This window comes from Lissotriton vulgaris, chromosome 12, assembly GCF_964263255.1.
Source record: "Lissotriton vulgaris chromosome 12, aLisVul1.2, whole genome shotgun sequence".
NCBI classification, from domain to species: domain Eukaryota; kingdom Metazoa; phylum Chordata; class Amphibia; order Caudata; family Salamandridae; genus Lissotriton; species Lissotriton vulgaris.
The window spans coordinates 102,268,640-102,274,639 of NC_141700.1; positions in this window are offsets into that span (position 1 = coordinate 102,268,640).

Here is a 6,000-nt window from a genome sequence, read left to right on the forward strand (position 1 = left end):
GGTCGACATGAGACGGCCAGCCAAACCATCATGTCCACCACTCCCCCTTCAGTAGTGTCACTCTCCTGGCCCCGCCCCCAAGATTCAGCATCAGTCACGTAGAAGAAAAATAAAACGAGTATTAAATCCGCTTTATTATTGTTTAATTTTTCAAGTTTTTGAGGGTGCTGGCAGGGGTGCCGATGCTCTCCGCCATAGTGGCCGAGCCGCCGCTGTGGCAGAGTGGCCGAATAGCCAGTCAGGTCCTGTGAACGGTACACACATGTAGTTATTTAGGATTTAGGTATCACCTTCTGTCCTTTTATACTGTGAGATGAAAGGGGCTTCAATCGGAGAGTTGCGTTCCAGTCTGATATACTAGAATCGCGTCATCCGACTGTAGAGACACGCACCGTTCGTACTACAACATGCCAGACAAGTACCCTGACAAATTATCCGCTCACACCGACACAACCACCCCACACTAGGAGCAGAAATACACGCCTGAACACATAGCATGAAATTGTAAACAAGGAAAATATTATCATATAAACTACATTCCTGGGAGCTTGACTACTAGCACAAATGCACCCAACCCACACTGTGAACATTTTCAATTTTGGATTGTATTATTAGATAAGCAAAACAAAGCAGACCTATAACCCCATACCGAAAGCAACGTAAAGACAAAACCAGGGAACAGCTTGACTACAAGTACTGTAGCATGTAACTATACCTTGACTTCTCTTATCAACAGATCCCAAAACGTGTGCAACTACAGCAGTCTGGACATCACAACCACTGACATGCAGAGTAGGGGGCGTACTGGACTGCGTATAAATTGAGGAAACATGGGAATACTCCCTCTTACAGACGATACCTAGCAATTCACATTAGATTCCCCACTGGTATGGAAGGACGACTCAGTGTGCGATCTTGGTATATGGATCTCTAGAACCCTATGGTCCACCCTCCAGGAAAACTCGCAGGGCGAGCTTGCGTCCTAAATTGAACTCCCATGGTAAAACTCTGCATGCTAGCTGGGAAAGGCTCACATGCGCTTTCGAAAGGAGTGGTCTTGCTGCCCTCCCCCCCCCTTCAACTTTGTTTCCTCACTCCACAAGTGCACCCTGCTATCTACTGGTTAATTCTGAGGTGACCAACCCTACACTCTCCGATTGAGAGGGACCTGCTTGATGCGGGTAACCAGGACACAATTCCAGCGGTTAAGATGCCCAGACCTTGCAAATATATTGAGTTTGCTGTATGCACTGGGCACCGGGGTCACTGGTGAACCATGCTGGACTGTCCGCAGTCCATTCCCTAGGATGCCTATCTTTAATAACCCATCCTTATCTCCTGCAATGGATGTGTCCATAATATGCACCATGCTACCGCGACTGGGCATCGCTAAAATTGGTCGATTATTTCAAGAAGGTCTCTTTCTCACTCTTGAGCAATTTCGGGTGGCAAGTGAAATTTACACATTGGACTGCCATGCTAATTTGACACTAAGCCATGCCCCCTTAGCACAGTGGCCTGACTTCTCCTTAGAAACCCAAGAAAGTCCCACCTCACGCGGATGTATATTTTTACTAACACTAGGGGCTGTGTTTTCCCATATATAAGAGGGGAGAAGCTCTGCTCCCCTCCGACCTTAAAGAGCGGTGCGAGGTGGAGCTGGGGACATCTCTCGCCAATAAGATTTGGTGTCACTGCCGCGAACAGATTAAACCTATCTCCATTTTCCAGAGGCGTAGACTTATTCATTTGAATTTTATCAACCAGGCGCACTATAACCCGCTCGGCTATACAAGATGGATCCGTCTCAATTCTCTGAGCGTGCCCGATGCTCCACTGACCCTGCTAACTTCATACACCTGGCCTGGAACTGCCCTCTGATTGGAGCCTTCTGGTCCGAAGTCGATAGCAGGAGCGATGAAATAACGATGTCTCACTGCCCCGTGCACCACTTCAGATGATCCTGCGCGATGGTATGGACTTCACCTGCTCCTGGAGATGGCTGGAGGCCCTGATACTTGCCCAGTGCCGGGTGGCCAGGGTGTGGTAAAAGATCCCCTTCCCAAACCCCGAGACTTGCTATGAGACGTCACAGTCTGTAACGAGTAGTTAGAAATGGATTTTGAGGTCCCTACCGACAATATATGTTGCAGTTAGCAAAGACTGATGAACAGCTGGCAGCTCATGCCCCCGGGTGGGCGGGCCCATCTCCTCCACCTCAGTGGAGGCCTGATCCGTAACTCGCATGGGCACGCGCAAGACGTACAACGTAGGGGTTATGAAAGAAGAGAATGGCAAGGACAAAGAAGGAGAGCAGCCATGGCGAGGAAGAGGCAGCCATGGCAGGTAAGTGCCTTTTTTTTACATTATAACTACTTTGGGAGGATGGAGGGGCCGGCTAACTCCGCTCCACCATGGAGTGGGAGTTTTGCCTAAACTCCGTTTTTGCAATGGAACGCGGAATATGCAAAACTCTGTGAACTCTGCTGGCGCAGCGGAGTGACTAATAACTCAGTAACCATGATGGGGTCTCTGACTGCCAAATTCTTTCGGCTCGAGGGAGTTTCGTTGCTGCAACGACTCTTGGTGCTTTATCGCAGATCACGACTATCGTATTGCGACCCTGGTTCTCCTGCCTTATTTGGCCTCTTGCAAAAAGCCGTTTGTTGATGGGATGGTCCTGTCATCTGGATAGACTATAGGTCCAGCAGTATCTTTTACCAAATACTCATTTGTCCTATTAAATTGACGACTCCTCCGAGGTCTAGACCTTTATATGATACTTTGAAGATTGGAATATGAACATCATCTGCAATTAGACGGTGGCGGTTCTGGACTCCCTATTTGTAGGTTGAGTTTCGCATTCTTTTGACTAGGCGTGGACTGTATCTGGACGGCCTCGAAATCCTTGCTTATTCATCTCGCAAGACTGGAACACAGCCATTTGAACAGTTTTCTTTCTATACCCTCCTCAACCTATGGAGACACTTTAACTTTTTCATCTAGTGCCCTGAAGAAGTCCTGCATTAGGACGAAACGCGTCGGCTGTACTGTGTGTTTTTTCTACGTAACAAGAAAATGGAATAAAGAGATTAAATTGAGGAATCCTCTTGTTGTCTAGTGGATATGGACTTTATAATTGTTCCTATTGATGTAAATGTTGTTGTGTGGTGCACCTGTGCTTTTGGTTTAAATTGTTGAGTTCCTGTGGGAACAAGCACTGTGACGGTGGGTGCTGTTCAGTGTGCACACGGACCCTTGTAAGTACAAAAGGGGAAATACTTTTGGAGCAATAGCAGGATAGGTGCCGGCAGTGAAAAGGTTCCACTGTTAGTTCTAGATTCTTTGTGCCAAATTCTGAGATGTCTGCTTGCTCAGTGTTAATTGTATTGGTTTGATCAACTCAATAAAAAGTTCATCAAATTAAAACAAGACAAAAAAGAATTATAAGGTTTTGGCTGAAATCATAACATTTTCCCCTACATGCGCTTTGCCAAGTAAAACTTGGTATAATTTGCGCAGTGAGAAATAATATTCCGAGTTCACAACTACGAACATTACCCCCCAGTCCTTGGTGCACAGCTGCGAATGGGGAAGAATCCTGCACCCGGGTACTAACATCATTCAGAGTGGGACTGGCTCCAGTCCCCAGAAATGACCGGCATGAACGCCATTTTTGGCTGTCCCTTTTAGAACCATTTTGATTCCAATTTTTTCCAAAGTAATCCGTAACCCTTAATCATTAGTATTCCAAATCTTTTGAAGACGGGAACACGCACTCCGTGTAAACGTAATTTTTCAAGTTTCTACTGTTCAAATGGTATCAATAAAGACTTTTTCCAAGAACATGATTAAGACGTAAAGTTCAGTCCAAGCAGTGTTTATTCATATCACATAACCCAATGCATTTCGGGCTTCACGCCCTTCTTCGGGGGTCACTGCAAATAATGGTAATACAACATAATTATAAAACTGTTCACATCAGTATCCACGTTTTACAATGTCAAACCATATGCAGCAACATTTATCTCTTGTTACTATAAAAAGTGATCCCAGTATACCTCTATTGATTTACACAAGTGAACCAATAAAAAGGGTTACGGATTACTTTGGAAAAAATTGGAATTAAAATGGTTTTAAAAGGGACAGCCAAAAATGGCGTTCATGCTGGTCATTTCTGGGGACTGGAGACAGTCCCACTCTGAATGAGGAACAGGAAGCAGGCAGCCTCCCTCCCCAAAGCCAATCACAATTGCAATATTGTGATTGGTCAGGACGCCGCCCAGCCATGAGCTAATGGCCCGGTCATGTTCTCCATGTAGGCTGCATTACAGACTGCATGGAGAAGGGCAGAGTGCGCATGACTGGTTTGGTCGGCCCCAGAAGGCCGACCAAACCAGTCATGCGCACTTTGGAGTGGGCACACCACTCCTCCACTGCTCAGCCATGCCCACAGAGCAGCCTCGCACATCCGCCCGCCGCAACCAAACCCTTCTGCTTTCTCACAGTGCGAGAAGCAGAAACATAAAATGGAACAACAACCAACACGAGATAGACACGAGTCACAATCTCGTGCTATCTCGTGCTATACAACAAATCTCATAATGACTACACCACAAGAAACCAACGTTGAAAGAGAACATAGACATTGACAAAAGTGTGGAGAAATCACTACAGTCAGGCACGGAACTGAGTAAGCATCAGTCGCTGATGCATGAATTGTAGGTGAGGGGGGAGGGGTCGTGAGGGAAGGTAAGTCGCACAGAGGGAGGGGTCACACGGGGGTTAATTTAATAATAAAAATAAATAAACGTACCTTCCTGCTGGCCGAGTCCCGTGTTGTCTCTGCTCCTCTTCTGCTCTCCCGCTTCTGGCAGGAACAGGAAGCAGGCAGCCTCCCTCCCCTAAGCCAATCACAATTGCAGCGTTGTGATTGGTCAGGACGCCGCCCAGCCATGAGCTAATGGCCCGGTCATGTTCTCTATGTAGGCTGCATTGCAGACTGCATGGAGAAGGGCAGAGTGCGCATGACTGGTTTGGTCGGCCCCAGAGGGCCGACCAAACCAGTCATGCGTACTCTGGAGTGGGCACACCACTCCTCCACTGCCCAGCCATGCCCACAGAGCAGCCCCGCTCACCCGCCCGCCACAACCAAACCCTTCTGCTTTCTCACAGTGCGAGAAGCAGAAACATAAATTGGCAGTTAGTAGCATTTTATGTTTCTGCTTCTCGCACTGTGAGAAAGCAATGGGTCGGCGCTCCTCCGCCCTAGTGAAGAAGCCGCCCCTGGTAAGCATGTAGGTATGGGTGATGGAGTGTACGCCGTTGGTGACAACAGAGCGACCCAAAATAGTTCTTCTGTTGCGCGGTGCTTGGACTCGGGCCCCTGTGGAACCGCTCCCTCCCTTTGCCATTCTCTGGCCCAGGGGGCTGGCGGGGAGGATCCGAACCCTCAGGTCAAACTTCCTATCCCTTATCTGGGGAGTGGGACGAGGGACCGAAGCAGTGATTAATTTGTGAAAAGGGAAGTGCTAGGGCCCTTCTCCAGAGGCCACTGCAGCCTGCACCACCCATTGGTTGCCCCTATTAGCTCTGCCACTGACAGTATTAACACAACTACCAATATCATCACACTGCTGCAAGTGTGACAGATCAGACTATTCTAGGCCACCCAAGGCTATTATAATGGTGTGAACAGCAGGTATTGACTTTTTTTAAAATGTATATTGGCGTATTAAACACTATTGCTGTGCTCCTCTCAAAATTAGACAGACAGTGCCACCATGTGGTGGACGGTCACTACAGCCGATGCTGACAATTAAGCGCCGGTGCCAAGCATCGTAAATCCCCGGCTCAAATTAAACACTGTAAGGAAGGGGACTGCACGGGCGGTGCGTCACTTCCGTTCCTGATGTCACAATGTTGGTGGGCTACTTATGCCCGTACTGACTTGGCATTTTACTTCTCACGTCTTTGCAACATCAGGCCCGGGACTGCTGC